Genomic DNA, 26,019 nt, shown 5'->3' with positions numbered 1-26,019 from the left:
GTAATGCACATACACAATTATTATCTTTTTTACATTATAATAAATAATTTTAAGGACACTGAACAATATGCTGAAAATAAGGGGGCATTTAATTGTCTGTTTTTGTATTATCTTACTTATCGCTAAATATTTGAATGCAAACAATTGAATTATAACACAGTTTAAAAAAAAACAAAAACAAGATGCATTTATTAAATGTATGATTTTTTATTTAAATTTATGCTGCAAAAATAATCCTATTTTGTCTATGCTAGTTGTTTGACATGTTTTATATAATATTTTAAAAAAATGTTTAAGTGATACTGTGACTGTGTGTGCACGTGAGTGACTGTGACTGTGAGTGAGAGAGAGGATCAAGGCCAGTGTCTGGTAGAGTGAGCAGACAGATCACATTCGTCTCTGATGGCAGCCATTTTGGTGCCATTTCAAATATTTCTATGAGGAAATAAATTTAGGATTCAGTTCTGCTTTACTTTGTATATAACACACTATTTGTCTCAGACAGACAATGCAAAATTGTTATATGATTCTAAGAAGCACTGTTATATGTAAATGGCTTTTAATTTAGTACTTGTGCATCATTTTAGAAGCTTATTTACAATTTGTAAATAAGCTGTATACGCTTTTTTTTTTATAAAATAAAAAATATGACAGCAGGGCACAAATATCAGTGTCTGTGTCTTGGCGTAGTGTTGTTTTCAATAGTAATGATGATTGTTTACTTCACAGAATTCTTTTCCTCCCAGACATTATAATTAAATGTTGGGAGGAAAAAAAAGCTGTCTCTCCTTGTCGCCTTCCTATCACATAGGTATTTAATGAGACATGAGAGGTGCGGTGTGATTGGTTTATTGGCACGAGGAGTCCTGTGAGAGGTCAGCTCATTGGTTGAGGTGTTTAATTGGTACTGTTGGACATCCCTCCACCCCCTCTTGGGTGTAACTTGTTTTTGCCAGGTGCACTGCGCTCTCTATTAAGTGTTACATAGGACCACAATTAAATCAGGCCTGAGTGAAGTCGTTCCATTTCTGTCTGTCCCTCTGAGGACGGGGCGTCTGGTTACTTGTGCGTCACTGCTAAACACTTGTTTCATTCCTTTTGTGCATTTTAAGAATCTTAAGTTAAATTGATTTAATCAAAAGAGCTGTGTGACACACATGTAAAACACACCAAGGACAGCAGGCGACAATGTGTGGAACGAGTCTGGAGACCCTTCTGTTGTTTCCGTCGAATCGACCTTGCATCCTTAGGTTGTAACATATTCAAGCCGCTCCTCGCCCTGATTCAAATTCGGGGGACTGGATGAGTGGGTTTGGGGGTGTGATCGTGTCACTGGGGATTCCTCAAGGCCAAACAGCCACAATAGATTGGTGACCCCCGCACCGTGACGTCACACATGCTGTCTGCCGTTCCTTCTGTGACACACAACCACTATCAGTCAACTATATTTTGTTTTTTAATGCATATTCCCTTTATTTTTGTGAACAATTCATCTATTTATGTAATTAAAAATCAAATGAGTACCTTAACTAATATTAAATTACTGTCTTTCTATTTTTTAAACATAATTACTTGTTTTTTTCTACCTAGTCACATGTTTTTTGGTCTCATGGAGCTTTATCTTTCTCGCCTAATTTAAAGAATACCTTATTTTTGTAGTTTTATCGTTGTAGTTTTTTCTTTCTCTAAAGCTGAGTGAACTAACCGGACAGCAAATAAGCAAGAGAGTGGGAGAGAGAAAGAGAGAGGAGTGTGTGGGGGGGGGGGTCATGCAGAGGTGAAAGACAGGCTTGGCACTCACATGAAACATTTATGGATCAGTTACCTTGTCAAGTGCCAGTCTTTTGTTCCTTTTTTTCTGTACCTTTTTTCCTGTGCTTTGTGACGAGTTTGTAACTATACACATAAGCGAGATTACATTCTCCCCCCTTGTTTCTCTCACTGTAGTTTAACCTGATGGCTGTTTAAAGGTAGACTGGATGACACAAGTCGAGGATCGCGATGGCTTGCGGTTGCTGGAAATACACATCAAAAGCTAATTTGTTCAGTGGTACGTAAATATTAATATCTCAAGCTGGTAATGACAGACGTGCTGTCAGGGAAAATGACACTCGTGTGACAGAGCGTCAGAATTTGTCAGAAGTCCAAATCACATACAGTATATTGAGTCATGTTGCATGGAAAAATATCTGTCTGCTAAATTCAAGATTGGCTTCCTTGAAAAGAAGAAATGTTAATGAGGTCTATTTAATAACTCTGTTGTTTCTCAGATCCAGATTAAGTGGACTTTGCTGACCGAAAAAGAATGATCTAGAATTTCAGTAAAAGACCTTAACACTGTGCCAAGATACCACCGTCTGCAATTAAAGCCTCAAAACTCAAATATTTCTCATCAACTTGATCCCAGAACAAATTGCTAGAGCTGTGCTATTCACTAATTGCATAGCTTTGTTCTAACTTATGTCAACAATTGTCTATAACTCTACTTCTCCTAAGGAATTTTGGAAACAAAAAAACCCCAAAAACATCTGAGAAAAAGTTGCTACTTAAATAAAGAATAACTGAAAACTCCACCGAGAATATCCCAAGCTCTGAAAGAGCAATACAATTTATCAGAGACTGATGAGTGTTAGTTTTAGGCAGGGAGAAGAACTGCTAGCAGCCGCTGCGGCGAGGGCCAGCTGTGTGTGTTTTTCTGAGTGTTCTGTTGCTTATCTCCGTTCTGGTGTGGGTATCTCCCGATGGTGACTTTCATTGTGTTTACAGTGGATGGGACGGAGGGGGTGGAGGGTGCACAGACACTCGTTTCATCACTTCCTTCCTCCACTCGGATTTTATGAATCGATCTGTCATAACAACTGCTAGAGACGTGGAGGAAACCGAAAGAGAGAGAGGGAGAAGGGGGGAGGCTCGTGGAAAGGAAAGAATTGTTGCGTGTTGTACAGAAAGAGAACAATAGCAGCCATCCCAAGGCTAGATGAGGTGATCTCGGAGCAGTTTCAGGGAAGAGGTCTTGTGTTGTTTTTGTTTCTCAACTCCATCTGTGGGGCTCATACTATCATACTAGAAAACGTATTAAAACATCCCGAGAACTCTGCCTGTTTTTGTCAGGGCACATTTCATAGGGTTGAAACGCTCTCATGACATAAGCAGAGAAACAGGAAGCCTGGCTGCCATCTTTCACAATCTCCTTTGAAACAGGAACTGAGAGCAGGCCACGCCGTGGCCCCTCGCTGCTAGCAGATGGGTGCCAACCTGTTGAAGGCAACGGGCACGGGGGTAGGAGAGCCACTGAGGGGGCTTGTGTCTGCGGAAGGCCCCCTGGGACCTCTTTCCCTCTCCTGGAGGGTGTGGAGGTGTGGTCACCGTCTGTTTTGGGCATTTTTCGCGATGGTGTGTTTAGCACTTGCCAGCAAGAGCATTTATATGCAAATGCTAAACAAGCATTGGTGAGACTAATTACGGCAGATCCCATTGAGTGCGTGCCAGCCCACAGAGAGGAAGGGAGGTCCTACAAGCTGGGGTAGACTTGCCCTACTTGTTTACTCATTGTCTTTCTTTATTAGCCCCTCATTGACACTCCTCCTCAACGTCAAGGGAGGTCTGTTTGCAGGGGCATCTCCTTTGTACATGGAACTGACTCTAAGACTTGGTGTACATGAGAATGGCAAGGCAGCTTGTGTTCCTCAGTTCTTGTTCTCTTTCAGGGTAGTGGACCAGTTTAAGGAGGTCAGGTTAGATTTGTTGCTTGTCCACAGTGGTCTACCAACTCTAACTAGATTGGTGATCTACAAGGCTGAAACGAGTCCACTAACTGGAATCTCAGCTGATCAACTAGTTAGAACAAGTTCAAACGGCTAGAAACCAATAAAATTGTCTTGCCACTAAAGGCTCCGATAAACTCACGGCAAAGGTATTTTTCTGTCTTTGCTTTGGGGTAAAAAGAAGTTTTGAAATATCTGCGTAGCGATATATTGTTGGTAAACATTCTGATGCCGCCCACTCTGCTGAGAGTGGCATTTAGGTGAATATGTTAATAACATATTCTCTCCATAACGAAATAAACACAACAAATATTAAAGCAGTGAGAAAATAGCAGTCTGATCGTAGCTATTGTTTTAACTCATGGAGGTCCGACCTCAAAAAAAGCCTAAATAGAGAAAATGATCTGGAGAAGAGGGCTAGAGCGCACCTAGCTTTCACGTAATCTCCCCATACCAATAGTAGTTTGGAGGTTTTTACCAGCCACAGCAAACTTTCCTGAGGTCCTGAAACAAACTCCAAACAAACTTGGTTTTGGTGTAATTTTGTTCGAAATTACATCTCTCCAATTCGTTCTCCGATTTCGCTATATAAGTATAACGGGCGCTTTTCCATTACCAGTACCAACTCGACACGATTTGGCTCGGCTCGGCTTGCTTTTCGCAGATAGTACCGCCACAAATAGTACCCGGTCGTCATAGCGACGCCTTTCGTTCCTCACTGCCCTATCAAGCTCTCGCTTGATCCAAACAAAGGAAAGTCTGCACCTCCTCGTTTGACCAAGGCGTATTCTTCCGAGTTGCCATAATAATAATAGTAAGTTTAAAAACTATCTCTGGCCAAAATATTTAAAAATGGCGGGGATATTCTGGATATTCCATCTGGCGCGTGCAATGATGACGCAGTGAATGGTGACGATTCTCTCTGACCAATCAGCAGTCGGCATTGTTTTCACGTCACATTTTAGTAGCGGCTTAGCTCGCTCAGAACCTCGCCGGAGGTGATACCAAAAAAAGTACCCGAAAGCAGGTACAGGTACTTGCTGTACTTTTACACAGTGGAAAACCAAACAAAGCCGAGCCGAGTCGAAAGTCGAAAGCCAAAAGTCACCGTTCCTAGTAGTCATCTGTAGTTGCATTAGTTGAACATTGTCTCAGATGTCAGCTCAAATTGCCATTTCTCATTGAATTTAACAAATTTACAGTGCCTGTATGAACACATACATCTAGTTACCCTCTGAAGCTGGTGTTAGCTGGATTTTCCAAAAGGGGGGATAAAACCTCTTAACACATGCCCTCCTACTAAGGATACTCTAATTACTTGTGGTGCTCAAAAATGCATTTAGGTCAAGCTTTTTTAATCATATGCAAATTTATGAGTGGAAGAGAGGGAAATATTAACTTTCGGAATCAGTGACTCGCATTGACTGCGGACAGGGGCGGTATAAATTTGACTCTACAGTATCTCTGCAGTGAGAACAGAGCCACACTTGCTAACTTACAGTCCAGACACAGGCACAAGAGGCCAAGAATTAGCCAACTACACAACATTTTACTGTTTAAAAAACCTGGCAGCACATTATTTTTAGGCTCATTATTTTTTGAGGTGTTTGCCACAACATTGAATTAGAATTTTTCATGTCGGACAGATTAGATTGTGCTGCTCCAAACGTTTACACACAACAGCAGATCTCATATCAGCCACGCTTAAGTACGAACAGGCTATTGTTGATTGAAAAGTGCCCCTCTCTTGCAGAAATGACAACGGTGCTGTAAGCAATTAGCTCTGATGGAATTATGGCAGAAGCAGGCAACTCTCCAAGAGAGACAAGAGGGCAGGCGATACCTCCATTTTGAGCAGAAACGTTTTGAGGCGGAGGAAATGAATTTTTGACAGTGTTTGAGACTAGCCAGATCCCTGAATTTGGGTTTGACCTCGGTGAATATAAATCAACTGGATAAGCTTTGCTCTGGTCTCTTTCTTAGACTAGCTCATCCCTCAGTACTTGTTTCTCCTGCAGTTAAATTGCATTAGTTGTGGTGCCTCTTTAGTTATCCTTATTGTGGGCTTAGGTGAGACACTATAGCTCTATTGCACAACCTAGTGAGCTGCCTATCTAGACAACATTCCAAGGGATCAATAATAGGCCCACTGCCAATGCAGCAGCTCATCCTGAAAGGTAGGCAGCAACATATTGCTGCCTTATATGATGCTTGTTTCATCCAAATTTTAAAACAGCATCAAGATTGTCGACTTGTCAAGAGAAATGTCAATGATATACTCAACCTTTTTTGGCTCCAAGGCCCTTGTTTGCGAAGGCTTTCCTATCTAGCTCAGTAGGTTTTGGAACAGAGCCCATTACTGTGTACTGCAGCAATGCATGCTAATAATTAGCATAGAAGACAGACAACGTGAAAGATTTGTACTGTCTTTTCTTCCTTTATTTACACTGCCTCTTGAGTTTCACCACCATGTTGCCTTTTCCCTGTGCTAAGCTCAACTTCCACACACACACTTAAACATAACTAGATCTATGACTGTTTGTATGCTCAGTGTCTGGTGAGGGGCATGTTTAGCTGGGCCACGGTGGTTTGATCAAAGGTTGTGTATGTTTGTATAAGCCATGGTTCTTCACTGAACACAGCTGGTCAGTACTGTCTCTCTTGCAGAGGATAAAACAAGTTCTTCTAGACTTCTGCCCTGGACAAGGGCCTCTCTGTCGTCTCATTGTGCCAAATAACTGTCACATACACTTACAGTGGCCCAAAAAATTATTCGGATAGTCAAGGCACGCTTCGAATTTATCATTTCAAACCCAGAGGCATCCAAACATATAATGCTTCACTTTTCTGAGACATTTTTCATCAGCTGGTCCCAAAGTAATTTTTAGTATGAAGTAAGTTCACACAGGTGTCCTAACAAGCGTCCACAATGCCTAGTTGTATCATATAAAAACGTATTTTTGTGATTTGTTTTTCTTTCTTAAAGTTCGCATTTCCTTTCTTCACTCAAAGTAAACGCTTTAGTATTTTATTATCAATGCTATTACATTTTAACCCACCGTTAAAGATCTTCACAATAGCTGTTTTTTGTCACTATATTCCCCTCTCTCCCTCTTCCACGTTGTCCTTTTTCTTTCTTCTGCATTCCTCTCTCGCCTACTTTTAACATTTTTTTTTCTCATATATTTTCTCAAGGTGCTTTTCTTTTCATTGTCCTTTCTCTCTCTTTCTCTGTAGCCTTTTCTCCCCATGTCGTCCTGCTTTTTCTTTCTCTCTGTCTTGTGTTCAGACTCTGTCAGAATTGAGAAAGGCATTCAGGACCCTTAATCCCAATTCCCTCTATCAGGAATGCAAATGTGCGTGTGATTGTGTGACCCAACAGGGCCTGGCAACATCTGCAGGGCTCAACAATAAGGTGGCCCGCTGGTCTGCGGCCGGTGTGAGAACGAGTTTGGGCCAGTTGACGGAACTGTCACTTGCCCTGGCAGGTCACACATCACTGCGCTTCATGCTTGAAAATGTAAACATTTCGGTTTCCGTGATGTTACGTAATGTTTTATGCTTGTTAAAACTTGTCACCAAGGTGACGTTATCTAGCTGGCTTACATGCATTGGATAGTAATGTTGAAATTTCAAGAATGAATTTTGGTAAGAACTGGCTGAAATTAGATTAATTGATTAAACTTTCCATTTTTATAAGTAGTATGGCCAATCTGAACTATTCGCTTGACCAGGCCAAAATTGTTTGTCCCTGATCTGCATGAGGATGAGGATCCTCATTCCCCCCGCCACCTCTCTCTATGAAATCATTGTTTCTCTTCACGCCACCATTAACCCTGCGCTGCATGGCCAAGCTCCCAGTCCGGCCCCTTTCAGAGGCCATGTTTCTATTCCACGTCTGACCATCTGGACACTAGACATAACACACTGTTGACTTTCCCTCAGTAGTATGTATATGCGGCTTTGGGCAGGGGGGTGGACTGGGTGAGCCCTTCTGTCAGGCCTGTGGTTGATATTCATCTGGCTGGAGGATTCGTCCCTCACGTCTAACCCACGTGTAGGAGTAAAGCTGTGGTGTCAGCCAATAAAATGTAGTTATTAGATTTGCGCCCACCCCTCTCTGACAGGTATCTGAGAAGAGAGAAATGATTGTTTGGATTGTCTCTGTTTTCGAAATGATAAATTAATGGTAAAGCGCAACTGACAAAGTGAATCTGCCTCAAAGCCAAGTGGCGCTGATTGAATTACAGTTTCAGAGACCTAAACTCTGGCCACATTCCTGCATTGACTCGCAAGCTGCAACATTGGCTTGTACGAACACATACACACAAAGGCTTCATCCATCTATCTATCTGTCCGTCCGTCCGCCGGACCTCACGAGAAAGCACAAGACAACCAAACTTGCAGTCAAGACTAGTTTTCCGATTTGTAAAGTAGTGCGAGCTAGCACGTGGTCGCACATGGCCACACACCCCTCGCGTTCAGCGAATGGTCGACAGCAGGGGAGTGGGTGTGCGTGTAGGTCTGTGTATGGATCCCCCTGCAGTCACACACTGTCTTGCTCGCAGCATTTATGTTGGAACAGCGGTGCCGGCCATTGTTATCAAAGGCGCGATTAATCATTACATTTGTGCAAAGCAGGGGCGCTGTTGCCATGGGGACCCAAATGATCTGCACTGCTTTGCATATCAACAGAAAAAGTTTACAATCGTGGCAGAGCAAGGGCGAGGCCTCAACTGAAACCTGCAAACCTGCCTTGTTCTCCCTCCCTCTCGCTTTTTCCACTTTCTCATTCACTCTTAGCGGACGTACAAATAGCTCTTCAACAAAGCCTTCCGCGGCTAATCAAGATGGCCCCTAATGAGGCAGGCTTGAGGTAAAAAAGCGCTCCCATTCTCATTGGTATCGCTCTGTTTAAAATCAGATGTGTCCACTAATAAACTTCACAACAAGAGGACAGAAACTTTTCACCTTTTTTTCCTCACGACATCCGCCGATCAGATAGTGTTATGACATCATGCGATGCTTAACCGCTTGAGTAATCTGCAGGACAGAAGAGGAAGTGAAAGCGAGAGAGACTTGGCAGTGCTTGAGGAGAAGTTTGAGGGTTATGCAGCGTCTGAGGGCGTTTGCTTCCAACGGTGGCTGTCTGCTGAGAGCTCTGGAATGTTTTTTTTTTTATAATGCATTCAGACCTCAAGCCCTGACCTGCCCAAGCTAAAGAGCTTCCACTGACCCCCGAAACACTCGGAAGGACTTGACAGCATGACTGTAATATGCCTTTCGTGCTGAGTGCTTCGTTTTCAGTCAAAACACAATGTGACCACATTCAAACCATCCATATATTATCTAGGGTATGCATTGGACACATATTCATCCTGTTTGTTTAGTAATTTCGAGAAAAAAAACTCTGCTAGCTGGTTTTGCTGGAATGGTCTCTCTGCAGCCAAGTGGGATTTGTATATGTAAATATCATTTGGACATGCAGCGAGGAACAAAGTTGGCTAATTATAGCAGCTCTGAGAAACATGAGGGTTAGTGTGGAAAATGAGCCCCAGTATGGTCCTCTTTTTTTAGGAACTACAGTGACTGACTCTATCAAAACAAATCTGGACATCATCAGGGATTTGGGATTGTTGCGTACACGATTGGAGATCTTTGACAGGCATTTTGTGGAAGTGTTACACAATTTTCAGAGCAGAGCATAAATCGTTACTTGTTTATTCAAGCACACACTCGTGTCCTGAACATTCTGGAAAACAGATTTGGTCCATTCTTCACATTGCATGCCATTCATGTGACAGCTGTGATTACATGTTACCAGTTTATTAACACTTGGTTAACAGGATTGTGTGGCAGTAGGTGCCAAATTGTGTGTTTTGTGTTTGTTCATCTTTAAAGTATGTGTAGCAGGCTTGGGGGCTATAAAACACACAGATAATTCAGTCTGTGAGGGTTTTTTTTTTCTTTTTCATTCACATAGTACAAGAGGAAGTTTTTCTTCTGTAATTACATGCAGTCCTGACACATGTTTATGCTAGAGTCCACCAGAGTGAGGCTCACCTCGTGACAAAATAGCACTTAAAATTCCTCCCCAAATCATTTATCAGTGCCTTATTCTACTCGCTCCCTCCATTTCCGGTCACTCACCGTCAGAAACGTTTGGTAGGTGTGCGTGTCTTCTGTTGCCTGTCGTGTGTATAGTTTGAAATGTACACACCAGCCAGTGTGAGGATGAATGTCGTATGTGGCATCTGTTTAATACAACCCAGCATGTGTTTCCTTTCATTTATTTATTTCACTCTTGAAATATACGAAGGAAGGAAGAAAATGAGCGAGTGGAAAAAAGATTCTTTGGGTTTATTCAAAATGGCATAATACCGTAACCATATTATTCTATTACTTTACTGCTGTATATTCTGAATTAGCCTATGCGTACTTAACCTAGTATGCAAATGTATTAAAATCAAGGGACATCCAGACGACCTTCTTCTAAACTAATTACTATACTACTCAAATCTGTACTCTATACACCGGAATAAGTTTGCAAAACTCAAAAAAAGATTGATGTAATCAGTAGCATTACATTTTTTCAAGTTAAAGCTACATTGTGTAGGATTTTCTCCCATCTAGCAGTGAAATTGTAAATGATTACCAACTGAATATTACCTTCTAGAGTGTAATGGTGCGTTCACACCGGACGCGAATAGCGTGTCACGTGCGAATGATTTCAATGTTAAGTCAATGCAAAGACGCATTATGCGCGTAAAAAATTCCTGCGGCGCGTATGAGGCGTAGAGCGTGGCGCGGTAGACGCGAATACGACATAATGCCACGAACTGAGCGTCTGGCGCGCTAAGCGCGAATGATTTAGTTAGTGCTATGTGTTCATTCACACGTGACGCGAATTCGCTCCTGCCACCCGAGTTGAAAAATCTGAAATTTGCCGTCAAATTCACGCCACGTTAACCAATCAGGAGCCTGCTGCTTGCTCACATGGTGAAGTATCTGGATGCTTCAATAATTTATTTTGTTATATGACTCAATACGTGTGGTTCTGATGCTCGAAACTTTATTTCAATATACGAGACACGTTGATTTTGTATTGAATGTTATTTATTCCATATCTAGATTTGATGAAATATTATTATGATGTGAAGACAACCAACGTGCATAAGTTCGTTCTCGATGTGAGAGAGAATAAAAATCACAGGACAGGTTAATAACTTTTGGAGGCTGGCTTTATTTATCATCAAAACAAAAATAAATTACAGATTAGATGGATGAGGGCGAGGGTGATCCTTGCTCCGATCAAACTGGATGCGGGACAGGCGGAAGTACCGCTGACAGCGGCCGTCATTCAGGCGCAGCTCCTGGAGCGAGCAAATGGTGAAACTCGCCAAACGGTTCGCCTCCGAAGGGTCCGGTGGACACAAATACGGCGAGGATGATCCCCACGCCGCTGTTCTGCTCTCCAGAGCAAATACAGAGCGGGAACTCTCTCAATGAATGCTCGGTCGACATAAAAAATGTCCGCCATCGGATTTCGATTCTGACGCGCGTAAATTTAGCTTCAAATTTTTGTTTTTACACACGTCAGTTTGACTCTTGTCGCGTGAATTAACACAAAGTGGTCAAGCGTCAAACTAGACGCGAATGTGACGCGCTATTCGTGTCCGGTGTGAACGCACAGTAAAAACGTGAAAGGCAAAGCTTGAATTTCTAGGTATGTCCCTCTTTATCTAATGTATTTTCAAGATGGATGCGCAACATGGAATCCGCCATTCGCGCGACTTGATTATACACTTACTTGGTAACACAATGCTTTGATATTCAACATAGCAATTGCTGAATATGAGTATGGTGATAGAGAAGCTTTAACATGTCTAATTTATGATAGCACTGTAGCTCTATACCTTCTCAGAGCTTAAAGGGAGTCTTTCAAATGTGGGTCTGGGCTAACGTGGGTGGGCTTTACTGTGGTCACTATCTGCTGTTATACAGCGGAGAAGCTCTTGTGGATGTGCAGCGGGCTGGCAGAGTGCAGCACAGTGATATTGAGGTCAGCTGTCCAGAATGATCTCACGTTAAGGAATCGGCGAGTCAGCAGGGTCAGAGCAGAAATGCTATGACGACACTTTCTCCATGCCGATAAGGACTTGCCCTCTTTCCGCTCTCTTCTTGGGAACCAGAGTGAGAGAGTCCCGCCGGCACCCTACCCACCACACTGGAGAAATATCACAGAACACACGTTGTTCACACACACCTCTGTTATGAAAGAAGGTACCTTCGCTTTTTTACATTTTGTGATCTCTTCTTCACATTTCCTGAGCACAATCTCTCTCTATTCTAGACTTTTCTACCGCCCACAGGCTGTGAAGTTCTAAACAAATATCAAAATAGCTTAAAATAGCCATTGGGACGTTTCCTGGATGTCATGGTGGTGCAAACCGATGCCTGAACAATCCCTGCCTCTGTTTCCCATGTTGCTCAAAACTCTCAGCCAGACAGACGAATTGAGCTCAGGAATTCGGCATACGGGCAACGAGAGCGGATTCATCCTGAAGAGTTCCGTTTGGAAAGCGCAGGATTGTAAACAGATAATAGCTCTCATGCAGAAAGGAACCGGAAGTGGGAGGGATCAGGCCAGGGTTGGTGGTGGAGTGTGTTTTTCTCGAATAGCATTGTGTAATAGTGATGTCTTAATTTGGCCATTTTGAATGCTTGGATTGGTGATAGAACACTGCACAAATCTTTGCACATGTGGCCAAACGCACACACCCTACCCCCAGCCGCTGCTGTTAAAAGATAGAGGCCGAGCTCTTTGTGATTTTGAGGGTGTGTAGATGTAAGACGATCAGCTCTGTTGGGGGCAACTTTGTGCTGCCTCCAGCTTAAACTTTCCCATCGTTTCACTTTTCAACGAGAAAATTCCCCCGGCACGGACACATTCCGCCACACACACATACGTCTATATGCGAGCTCCTTGATCAATTGATAGCAGCGAATCCTTTGGTAAATAGAGTTTCAGACATATTGCCAATAGACTTGGGTTATTGATTGGAGTGTAAATTAAAAACTTAATCAGGTCTCCGAGATAAGATTTATATCCGCCCCTAGCAAATTACAAGGTGGGCTCGGAGTCAGGCGAGGCGGCCAGCGGTGCCCTAAGAGAGCGTGCCAGTTCCGGCTATCAGAACGCACTGCCGGCCTCTTTCTGGTTTTAGTCTACACTCACTCAGAAAATCTTTGCACGCTTTTTTTCCCAGCCCATTGAGTGTGCTTAGGGTATTTGACATAGTGGATTACGTTGTCAAAGTCTTGAGAAATCGGGATTGGCTCTAAAAAGATTGCTTGTATTTCTTTAATGGATTGACTTGTTTTGTAATCCTCTTCCCCGCATTTTCACACTCTCGCCTCGCCTTGTGATGAAATATGTAAATCGTTAAACTTTTGCCTCGTTTCCTCAATAGCCGCCACAATCCCCTCATTGGTCATTTTCACAATAGCATTTATGCAGCCTATCATTGTGTACATATTCAGCACAAGCCATGTTTTTCTTTATGTATTAAGACAATCCCTTTGAATTGCACATTGATTAGATTATGGATTTTTACAGTAATTGCGAAGCGGAGGTTTTCTCTGTCCCAACCTGTCTCCGTTGTTAATATTGGAGAAATGAGGACACATTGGAATAAAAGTGTTCCTTGTGATGCTCATATCTTGGCGTAGGCATGATGTGCCAATAGAATAACCACAGATTCTGTACGATAATTGGCGTTTACCGTTTTTTTAAACGTCAGTGGCATTGTGCTCTTCGGATATCTTCCATTCTCTGTAATTAAAACCAACATTTAGTCTGTGATTAGAGGATGTACTAGACTCCTCTGTGGGATTATACTGCTCTCATTATCTCTCCATTCTGCTGCTCATATTCAGAGCAGATAGAAAGACAGAAGGAGGAAGAGGAAGAAGCCTAATTGCTAGATCATCATACTTAATCTATAGGTGAACTTTAGGAAGCCCTGGAGAACAACTCGATATGGAGATGCTAGTACATTTTACTTTAAAAATATTGTCGAAACACCACCAAATTCTTTTATTTTTAATATTTAGATTGATTTGTGTCAAATAAAATACAAATGTAATAAATATAATACATAATCCAGTCTAATATGTGTGTAATTAGATTGAAATGTAATATTATTGTGTAAGATTTGGTGATGGTCTGGTTATGATGCTCACCCGCAAAACTGAGCTGTTGAAACTGGTCAGCCAGCATCTTTATGAAGAAACCAAGAGTTTAAACAAAGAAGTTGTGATTTGTTGGGTTAGTTAACAATGTGAACCAGTTTGACCATGTGAATTCTCTGGTGACTTCTAGCCATGCTTGTATTTTCAGCAGGCTCATCCATTACGTCACTCGTGATGAGGCAAGTAGCCTCACGAAAAAGTCATGTTAACTTCTGTCATCCCAGGTGAAGGGTGTATTGAAGGTGTAAGTAATAGCCTCTTTGGCCAGATAAGCTGTGGAAAGACTGGTTTAGTTAGGAAAAAGTGTTGGGGGATCTTAGCCTGATAAAACCACTCTTTCCCTCTGTAATACCCAACAGCTAAAATCAATACATAGGATAATACTGCTGCTATTCCTTTAGACGCTTTTGTCTTCCACAACGCTCTGCCCACATAGACTAGACACCGGTGTAACTGGCAGGGACTGATCTACTATATTTTATATTTACTGATAAATAGCTAATTTAGTTCCTCCTTAGGTCATGCATACATTTTCCCATATCACACTTCACTTTTTCTCTAGATGTGTGGACCAAGTGGAAGCCTTTGTTGTGAAGTTAAACATATAGGTCATATGGTGGTAGTGAACTGATTGTTACTTCCAAAGGATAAGAAGCAAATGGGTGTGTGTGTGTCTGTCTGTTTTCACTCAGGTCAGGTGTATGGGTAAATCTTAGCGAGGGAAGTTCCTGTCAGCACCTTGATTTTTCTGGAAGTGTGTGTTTGAGTGTTTCTTTCTTCCAACAAACTTAGTGGAGGGAAAACATTCAGCTTAGCCTGCTGCTTTTCGTCATTCATGGCCTACTCAAAAACACTTTTTTACCTCTAAATTCTTGGACTCTGATGACCTCTTTGCATTTGAAATTGTGTTTATAGCATATTAAACATTGCACTTTTAAAAATAAAAAAGGGGAACCTTAGCAATTAGCTATCCTAGCATCCTAGCCGTTAGCTTAAATGCTAACGTTGTGTGGTTTTTCCTCTTCTTTTATAGCCTACATAATTCCCAGTATTCTCTATTTCTGTACCTAATTGATGTAACAAAATAGCAAGAATAAAATGACTAACTTTGGTTTTACTACTTGTAAATCTGAAATTATATTTTGATAAGATGTTTCATTTTGTATTTAGCACAATTGTGTGAAAAATGATATGCTATAAAATAAATACTTTGATGAATGTAATGTTTTAATCAAGTTTAAATTTATATTAAATGCAATTTTGACCCATTTAAGTACGACTTAAGCACATCTTTATATTTAATTTCATAATTATTTCTATTGTCTAATGTGATTGAAGTGTATGCTGCTGAAGTCGCAATTTAGGATATTTAAAATATATTAACTTTAAATGTAATATCTAATAACAGTTTAACAATAAGACAATTTTAACAATACAGTACAATTATAATCAAGGACTTCACATTAAGAATGTTAATAAGCAACAAAGTGTACATCTTTAAAGCATGACAAAAGATTAAGTTTAAAATGTACTTTTAAAGTAAAACTTTTACAAAAGTGTACTTAAGTGTTTTAAAACAGTCATGAAAGTGTATTCTGAGTACACATAAGTTGGCTTTATTTCATTAATATTACTTTTATTAATACATAAAAGTTCAGTTTTGTAAAACACATACATTTCAGATTTTAAATACACTAAAAGTGCACATTTAATACAATTAACCGCAATACAATTAAGCTACAGATTGAAGTTTAATACAAAGATTAATTATTTTTTTAAAAATCTTAGATTATCCTCACATGCACCACTAAAAATGTTATATTTTAATTGTAAGACCACTTGTAAAGCGACACCATTTTCTTTTCCCAGCCTTCTCGGCTGTCATAGTGCAGCTGTAAAAGATTGCCCAAGGTGCCATGAGGTTAGCCTGTGACATCCTCACCCAAAGTGCAGTGTATTAAAAAGCACTGGGGCCTAGATCTCAGTATATCACATCGAGAGAGAGAGAGAGAGAGGGTCTGTGATAAGGCCTGCCTGCCTGCACGTGGATCAATGAAGGTTACTGACATCATATCACAAAGTGATAGCCAGTGCCTTACCCCCGGCTATTTATCAGCCCACAAGCTTACGGACAGAGGACTTTCTGCTTTCTCTCAGTTACCCCTCGACTACCTCTCTCTTCTCTTCACCGTGTCACCTGTCTATCATTTGCTGAACTGCTTTGGTGGTGGGCTGTCCATATCGATGCTACTCAGATGCTTTAGCACTACTATAATCTTTCGCACATTTGTCTCTACGCCTTTTTTTTTCTTCTTCTGTGTCAATACCGTGCTGTGTTTGGGCTCAGCGAGCTGTTTCCAAGGGCCTTAATTGGCTATTGAATGGCTTTCATTTTTCTTAATCAAGTATTTTGATCATGGCCGCATCTATCGAGCGTACGTTTGTGTACTATAATTTCCCATCCTGTAATCTTGTGCCTCTTGAAGCCGAGCAAAATGATTTTGGCATAGAGAGAGACAAACATCTGTGTCCAAGGAAACGTCAATGACCTTCACATCTTTACTGACCATTTTTTCGCCCTCGTACGTCTTTCTCATTGACTCGCTTCCTGTTATTATCATCGGACTTCTTTGCTTTGTCAAGTTTTCAGCGTGTCGGGCCTCGGGTTCTGTGTGACCGTGCCTCTGTTAGTGTGCATATAGGCGCTTATACTCTCAGGTAGCGTATGAGTTCAATTTATCAGCTGCCCCGGGCACATTGTAGAGGATTTCCCCCAATGGGTTAGTGTGTAACTGCTCTGTCAATACCTGCTTGTCAAGGTAGTGGAGAGCAGAGGGAAAAAGACCCCTCACTCTGTGAACCGAAGCCACTTATTGAGCAGCCAATAGCTATTTACCTCCTGACAGGAAGGGGGAGAGAAGGCCCCAGCTGAGGTAGTCAGACTTTGGCTCTCTCTCTTTCTCTGTCATTTGTTTCCTCGTCTTGTTTAGTGTGGTTTTAAGTGGACTTATGAAGCATACATTAGCATTATAACCTAGCTTCCGTGTATTTCGCTGATCAATAGCTGTGGAAGAACAGATTAAGAGCACGCTCGAGGTGATTGACCCTCCCAATTTAGAGAGTTTCACGCTACTGTAATGCTAATGTAACATTTCCTCTAAGCTCTAAGCTTTCCAGACTGAATTTTCTTGTTTACTGTGCAGTTTTTTTGAGAGGAAATCAGTGGATTTAAACATGGTAAAATTGTGTTCAATTGAGCAAAGTTTGGGAGAAGCGAGATCTAGGTAATCTTGTCAATCACAAAACAAGGTGATTCCTCGCTTTGCATCCCGTTCACAACCCCATCTTTACCTTCATTTTTAATCTCTACTATTTATTAAGGGAACTAATTTGAGTTGAGTTCAATGCTGTGGCCCATAATATATGTGTATGTTAGAGGTCTTCACAGCCTTGCACACATGCACATTCTGACTCGAGTTAACTCGCATAATAACTTTAACTGTTTGCCCTTTTGAACTATAACGATTGCTTGTTCAGCTTGATCATATCTGTGCTCTCTGCTCTTCATTGAGTCTGAATCTGACCACCAAAACTTTAAGATTAAACAAGACGGTTCATTTATATTATTATAAACATTGGAGAAAATGCAAAGCGCGGTTTGGCGGAAGCTCTGCTCTGGTTGCCATAGAAACATGACACGCGCTTGAGATCGCACTCCAATCGCACGTGTATTACCAGCCCGTTCTCAGCGCGTGTTATATTAACGATAACGGGTGCCATGTGAGTAGTATTTCACCGTTTTGTTATACAGCGCGTCCTATATGACGCTAAAGGATGAGAATGCGTTGGTATTACACACAATGTTAAACAGACCCGGGACCCGAAGTAATAGATTCGGACCCGACCCGGACCCGGCTGCTCATTTAAAATATAGACCCGAACCCGTACGGGTCCCGGGTCGGGTCCGGGGCCGACGGGTCTCGGGTGCACTGTGAAGACCTCTAGTGTATGTATTAGGGCTGTCAGTTAAAGGCGTTATTAATGGCGTTCATGTTTTAATTGCGCAATTAACGGTCTTTTTGGCCTAGCAAACTTTGTAGTTTTGTTTCACATGCTTTTGCAAAAGGACGCGGCATGCGCGGCACTATGAAACCCATTCATTTCAATGCGAGGACGTTTTGTTGCTTCGTCGACCAAAGCGCAAGCGGATCTAGCTAGACCGTAAACAAAACAACAGGCACGCCGCACACTCGTTTGGGCTTGTGAGCCGGCCAAATAGTTGGTTAACGTTACGTTTTGAGTGGATGACGAGCGCGAGAAGAGCCAAAAAGTTGCCGATCTTGTTTTCAATAAAAAAACATTTGCGCAAAGCAAGCCAATGTTGATAAGAGCATTAAAATGATGGGTCAAAAAGAAAGATAGGTTAGAATTGATAAAAATGTGTTATTAATTGCGATTAAGCGCGAGTTAACTATGACATTAATGCGATTAATCGCGATTAAATATTTTAATCGTTTGACAGCACTAGTCTGTATATCTGAGCTATGCTATCCACATTAATTTGTATAGCTTTATACCCTTACTTATTGACAGAAATCGTCTAATTTGTGTCCTAAAAAATTTTAGCAATAGAATCAGAGACAAAGTTGGTACTCAGGTCTCCCGAGCATTTGAGCAATGCATTCTAAAAAAACGTTGGGTTGTTTTAACCCAATTTTGGGTGAAATATGGACAAACTCAAACATAACAATATAACAATTTAACCCAATAACTGGGTTTGTCCATATTTCACCCAAAATTGGGTTAAAACAGCCCAAAGTTTAGAGTGTAAAATACATATTGGGTGGTGGCTGGGTGATCGTGATGGCAGTGGTTTGTCCCTTGTGTGCAAAGCCATGTTTCCTCTGTGGAATCACTGTGTTGACAGAGAGCATCTGGATCTGGGTTAGCTGCTACATAACATGCTCAGCGGCTCGCAGTGTGGAGGTGACCCAGCCCAGGCTGATTTTCATCTGGCAGTCACACCCTGCCCCTCACCCCCTCCGCCCCTGGGTCGCAAACACCTCTCCTACCCCACTGCCTGTGCCCCATCATGAATGCCTGTTTTGGTGGATATTTCATTTAAGCTGATCTACTTTGATTCAACAAACAAAAGGAGCTTTCTCTGTGATCTGCATTTTTTCCTCCTCTTCTTTCCGTCCGCTTTTGTTTTCTTTAAACTTCTCTCTCTCTTTTTCTTTGTGGGTTGAGCGGAGCGTTGTGTTCCATGCTGGGCTGTTGGTGGCCTGTTGGGACATGTTTGGTATACCTGAGTCACAGAGCAAATGTTTAACTCATGCAGGTCCACAAAGCAAACACACACACACATACATGCATGCACAGCTGCCCTTATCAGCAACGCATCGGGTGTTGTGATGTAAAAATCTCTACATTAAAGCAGGCACACACATACATGCTCATTATAAAACAAAGCAAAATCCTGTGCCCGCACTGATGGCCTCTCAAACATACCACACACGAATCGCCCTCGGTAACCCAGGCGCCTTCCTGTTGCCAAATTGGAAATGTATTTCATGTTTATTAAGTTGAAATGAGACGTTAATTCCGCAAAAAAAAAGCAGAAGAGTCATGCTAGAGCAGCATCTGAAGATGTCCCGCTGTTAAAGGACAGCTGTCCAAACAAGGAGAAGGGGGAAAAGGACTTGAAAAAACACATTATATAAACATTTGACAACAGTTGCTCTGTAATCTGGTATTACTTCCACAAGTGGAGGAGAGACCCATGGTCTTGGGTAGGGCCGGGCTGAAGGGGGTCACCACTGCGGTGGGGATGAAGCCTGGTGCGCTGAAGAGGTCAGTGGCAGATGAGAGAGAATGAGGATTCATGGGAATCCCGCTGCGGAGAGCTAATCACGTGTGATGTGCATGTGAACCCGAGCAGGTTCGTTGTAACACGGCTGGGTATGTGAACCGGGCACGATGACCCACTAATTGGTTGCCACAGTATTCATGAAGCGGTTTTTATTAGATATTACAAAATACAGTGTACCCACATCTCCCTATTTTTAAAGAAAGAATACTCTTCTCATGTCTTTCTTTCTTTGAGTGTTTTGTGTGTGTTACTGTTAGATGCTTTGGGGGGTTTCCAGCGTAAAACCGCTCTGAAACAGAAGGAGGTTTATGTCCTTGGCCTGGTGGTGGGTGGCATACATTGCAATCATTTGTCAGACTGTGAAGGGAAGAAATGCGTGTGTTTTTCTGATACATATATCTGTGACTGAGCCTACACCAGGCCTACTATACGCTGAAGTGTAGTTTAGGTCAGAGCTGTGACCTAGAAGTCAGTATGTGTCTTGACATTTTGAGCCATCGGTAATACAAATTTGAAAATGGATTGTGACATTTCTTGTTCTTATTCCTGTTGTTTTAGTCACCTCTATGTATGTGTCTTGCTCTGATGCATTCATCCATGATTGAAACTGGATGCTTCGCCGTCAGCAGTTACACGAATCATACTTTAGGATACAAAATGCTATCTATTGTTATTTGCTAGAATTTGAGTGCATTAATGGAGTAGTTCACTTTTAAGAAAAACTTTTGCTGATAATTTACTCACCCCCATGTCATCCAAGATATCCATGTCATTCTTTTTCTTTAGTCGGAAATGAAATTAAGGTTTTTGATGAAAACATTCCAGGATTTTTCTCCATATAATATACTTTACTGGTAACCAAACGGTTTAAGGTCCAAAAGAGAGTTTCAGTGCAAACTGCAAACTGTTCAAAGGGCTTTGAACGATTCCAGACGATGAGCGAAACGAGCGTTTAAGATAACAAAGTTCAAGTTTTATAAGCTCAAATGATCGCCTTGCTTTGTTCTGTGATGATCGTCCGTGACTCTCCTGTTCGAACTCATTCATCAAAATGAACGAATCTTTTTTCGAGTCATTTGATTCATTCAACGAACGAAAAAACCCCGAAATGACTCGGAAAAAGATTTGTTCATTTTGATGAACGAGTTCGAACAGGAGAGTCACGAACGCGCATCACAGAACATTTGAGCTTATAAAACTTAAACTGTATTTTTTTCTTTTAAATGAGTGATCGTTTCGCTTGATAAGACCCTTATTCATCGTCTGGAATCGTTTAAATCCCGTCGAACAGTTTGCAGTTTGCAATGAAACTGTCTTTTGGACTTTGAACCGTTTGGTGCCCAGTAAAGTGCATTATATGGAGAAAAATCCTGGAATGTTTTCATCAAAAACCTTAATTTCTTTTCGACTGAAGAAAGTAAGACATGGACATCTTGGATGACATGGGGGTGAGTAAATTATCAGCAAATTTTTTTTTTTTTTTAAAAGTGAACTACTCCTTTAATAGTTTTTGTAGTATTTTGTGAAGAGGACGAAAGAGAAAAGCCATGAGCCATGATGAGTGGTGGTGAGTTGTACCAGATAAAGTAGTTAAAAGTGAGTCAGCTGCTTCTTTGGATCTTATCACAGACATACACAGACTTCCCGTGCTATCACTGTCATCCCTTTAATATTGTTTTGGATATGTTCAGGTGTGGCTACCTTTGGCAGCAAAACCTAGTCCTTAGGGCAATAACAGGCTAGTAGGCAGGTTGCCAGTTCAACTCTGCAAACTTTTTCAGCTACTCCCTCTATTTCTCTTCCGCTCCTTATGTCCTGACTTGGAACACTTCAGCTGTTTCAGACTTCAAACATTGCAGCCTAAATACAACTCTTTCTATTAAAACGTACTTATTTTCTCCTGTGATTCTGTGGGCATGTTAGAGACTTAGAGAGACAGAGAGGGACACAAAGAGGGCGAGGGACTCACACAAAGACATTCTTTTCTCATAGTTAGCCTCAGTCTTTTTAGGATGTGATCTTCCCACATCAGAGTTCAGAGAGTAAGGGTTATGTCTGGAATCACTCTCCAGGCTTCATCTCTTGCTTACTTCTAACCCTCACAAGTCAGTCGTTCTTCACAGAAATGTGAAGGTATGAGTTTGGATCTGCCAGACATTATCTCGTGCTAACAAATAAATAGCTCAGCTCTGGTAAATCTGAGGATGTTTTGTCACGGAATGGGGCTGTTGGAAAAAGTTGAGATGAACCCAACTGAACATAGCAATCTGGCCACTCAGCACTGATTCATTAGTGACTCATGTTCTTGATGCCAGTATTCCTGGCTGTTTTTAAAAATAAACCTCCCCATTTCTCAAGCTCATCTCACTGAACTCTACATAATAGATGAGTTTATTAATTCACTCACCACAGCTTGTCTTGTTCAATCATTACTCCGTCCCAGAGTTGAGGAGCCCCTGTAGACTAGAGCCGTGCCTGCTTTCCCTCAGGTCCCCCTCAACCATTCAGAAACCTACTGAGACAGCAGAAAATAGCAGGCCAGATTGAGTTGCTAAAGAGGCCTCACTTAGCTACAACCTTCTTTTCACCTCGTTTCCATAAGAATAACAGTTTAATAAATGAATTTAGTTCGTAGCTGCATCTTAGTGTTCAGATATGTTAGGGGTGGGAATGTGATAGTATCGCGATATTTGGGCCACGATTTAATATTATTGCGATTCTCAATATATTGCGATACAAGCAAGTATTGCGATTTGATTCTGCGATATATTGCCTAACTTAGTGAATGAGGGTTTAGGGGGCGATTTCGGATTCAACCTATGTTCTCAAGCAGTGAAAACCAATGAAGAAAAGCAGAAAGTAAAACAGATAATTTTATAATTAAACATTGCAAAAAAAGATTGAAACTTGGCGCCCGTGTATCGATACAGTATTGCCACCGAAAATATCGCGATACTATGCTGTATCGAGTTTTTATCCCCATCCCTAAGGCCGTGTGTCCACCAAAGCGTTTTTCCATGCTCCTGGCGTATGTTTTCAGTTGTTTTCAATGGGAGCGCCGCGTTTTTTAAACGCCATGAGCGTGTCGAGGCGTTTTTTTCACGCTGAAGCGCCGAGCGAGTGAGTTGAAAAAATGTTCAACTTTGGATAAAACGCAGCGCTCATCACTGTCACATTTTACCCAGCCGTCCAATCACAGTGGAGGAGGGGCGGGACTAAACCACACCGACCAACTGTCACAACATTCAAACTGCTGCATATATTCCGTATCATAGCAACGAAACGTCTCAACAGAAAAAACGCTGCGCTGCCAAAACGCTCTCAAGCGCCCAAAGCACGGCGTCTTCAACAGAGCGTCTAGCGTTTTCAGCTGGCTAAAAACGCTTTGGTGGACACACGGCCTAAGATATGTTGAGCAGTGGTGCCCATGCAGGAAACTTGTAACATCCTGCATTTCCACTTTGATTCTGCATCTCTCGCCATCGTTTACTTTCACTGCCTCTTAATTTGAAGTGACAAGAAAAGTAGGAATTTGGAATTGATGTGAAAACAGACGATTTTTGAACCAAGGCTAAGACGGTCTAATTGTCGTGCGCTAAGGAATACTGCTTCCCTTGTGTGCTCAAACAAAGACCTACAGATACAGATTTCTCCTCAACCGTCATAAAGGATTGAGAAGATAAACAAACTTTTTTTGTATTTGAAACCTTAATGGACTTTTCTAAACTATACCTTTTTGAGAAAGCTATCAATGCCATTATTTCCATTGAGTTTGACTATTTCATTAACCCTGAGCTGTTTAAAGCTGCGCACATACAGAACGTGCGTACATTTGTGGATTTGACTATTAGCGTGGTCATGTGGATGTTTTTGTTTGCACAGTATTACAACAGTAATTAGAAGCTATAGGGGCCATTTGTGAGCCTTTTTATTCGCTGGCTGCCAGGGTTAAGCTGTCATTATGAAAATGGCCATCCTTCCCCTGTCGATACCTTTCTTCAGCTTTTGTGTGGAGAGCTGTGCTTTAATTACAGGTCTGTGAGTGATGTCACCGCTGTGGCGTCTGCTGCCATTCGCCCAGCACCTCCCCATACACGTGTGCTAAAGCACACACCTGCCCCAGCTGCCCCTCCATACCTACCTCAATCTCACCTCCCGAGTCTTCCTCAGCCACACTGGTGCTCGGATCTGAACAACTCCCACCTAACCCCAACCCCCACCCATGATTGTTTAGAGATGGCTTGATTATTTGTTCTGTGAATGTGGTTATTTAACTTTCCTCAAGCGGGAGATAAGGAGCCCTACAACTGTTGTAACAAGAATGAACTTGTGCCAGAACGGAAAGAAGTTGGTATGTACGCGAGTATGAGCAAACGTCTCTTTTAATGCACGTATTTACACCTCACACATGAGTTTTAAATGTGTGGGAGTACGCGGGGGACGTGTCTCTGAATAATTTGGATTCCTCGAGAGGTTATTGCCGGATAGAGCAGAAGAAGGGACACATTTCAATGGTGGAACTCTGAACAAAAAGGATAAGAGAATGTCCAAAGCAAATTGTTGTGGACGTCATGCAACGGCAGCACTACACCTGACCTAGGGAATGCGTTACCGTAAAGGGCAAAACAACGCCTGGAGACCATGGAGCTCTTATCGTAGATGTTAGATGACCCTGCTGGAAAAAAAAGAAGCCTCCATCATGAAGTCTAAGAGCCCTGCAGAAAAACAGGATTAAAGAATTTTTCTCTTTTTGTGTGTGTGCGGAGAGAGAGCAAGGGGAAAGAATGGTAGGTAATGTTATCTTGTTCACAGTTACAAGAATCCTGCTCAGAGAATTCTATGGGGTTTCAAGTTTCTAATATGTATATAAAGTTTCTCTGGCACAATAGAGCTTTTGTGGAGTGCAAAATGACCCCCCTTTGCCTCTCTCCCTTCGTTAAAAAAAATGCATTCATATGCTAGCAGAGCCGCGAACGTGGACTCAAGTTTCTGCTATCTTTATGTGTTGTGTCGTCACAGAGCCCCCGCGGGCTGAAATGTGCATCTCATTCACCAGCTCCGGCACTCTGCCAGCACTGCCAGTGCTCCTTCCAGACATGGATTAGGGAGAAAATCTAGGAGAAACAACAAGAAAATAGCTGGAATGACAGGTAACCCAAGTCAAAGAGAAAGACATCGAGAGAACGAGAAAGGGAGAGAAGGCAGACGATAATTACAGAGCTTTTTGTTTTCGGGTCCACTTTTAGCTGGCTACTTAAGTGCCTGATCCCAAATATATGCCTTGTAATTACAGTAGTGGGCCCCATTAGGGCAGAGGTCTTTGGGGGATTATGCTTTGTATGTGAAGAGGGAAGAGATGGCACAAATGTGTATCCTTGTCCTTGATTGGCTGAAGATGCTTGGGTCCTCGGTTGAGTCAAGTCCAAGGATTTCCCTTGTGAAAGAAGCACAGTACTTGTGAGCACTGCTTGACTTGCCCATTCTCAGAGTTCACTGCTAAAACACACGTCTCCCTCACTACAAGGGTTCCTTCTCGTTCTTTCTTTGTCTGTGTGCTGATGCAGGGAGATTATGACAGGCTGTCTCAGTGATGACTGCCCAGTGTGGCGTGTGTCATGTCGAGTTGACGGGCACTTTTTGGTGGGGTGTCCATAGAGGCCAAGCACATCTCCACCAGTGCTGGGTATCACTAGACTGGAGGAGATGGAGCCAGACCTCACTTACAGGGGAATTTTCAAGCCATGGAACCCGGCCAGATCCTTCCATTGTCTTAACCCTTGTAGATTAACACAGTGACACACAAACACAAGCTCACACGAACAAATGGGATGGAGCCGTGCCTTGAGACTGAATAGCGGAGAGGGTGAAGGTGATTGGGGGCGTAGCTGTGCCTTGTGTGCTTGTGGGTACATTAAGCCAACCTGAGAGCAAAAGAGGAAGATCTGCCTCTTTAAGCTGTTGGCTTTCCTAATAGATTCTTAAGCACTGGCTTTAATGCATGTTAAACCAGGATTACCCAATCAATTATGGCCAGTACAAACAAGGATTACTTAAAACACTACATTTTTCTTGTGTAGAAGGTAAAAACGGCTGATAAGACAAGCATTTCGTCCAGGTCAGCTTGCCCCC

General features: G+C 42.0%; 1 protein-coding gene across 7 annotated transcripts in view; it reads left to right on the top strand.

Annotated features, from left to right (window-relative positions):
• zfhx3b (zinc finger homeobox 3b) overlaps nt 1-26,019 on the top strand; it is a 280,084-nt gene that overhangs the window by 117,054 nt on the left and 137,011 nt on the right. The window contains exon 2 of one of the 7 annotated variants that reach the window (XM_089119669.1): nt 1,948-2,050. The exons of 5 other annotated variants lie outside the window; for them this stretch is intronic. The gene's annotated coding sequence lies outside the window, so the exon portion shown is untranslated. Of the gene's footprint in view, nt 1-1,947; nt 2,051-24,247; nt 24,678-26,019 lie in introns of those variants that run through there. One more of the 7 variants, XM_039669718.2, reaches the window with a different exon arrangement.

This window comes from Pimephales promelas, chromosome 1, assembly GCF_988280905.1.
Source record: "Pimephales promelas chromosome 1, fPimPro1.hap1.1, whole genome shotgun sequence".
Classification (NCBI taxonomy): domain Eukaryota; kingdom Metazoa; phylum Chordata; class Actinopteri; order Cypriniformes; family Leuciscidae; genus Pimephales; species Pimephales promelas.
This window is presented reverse-complemented; position numbering and strand designations above follow the sequence as displayed.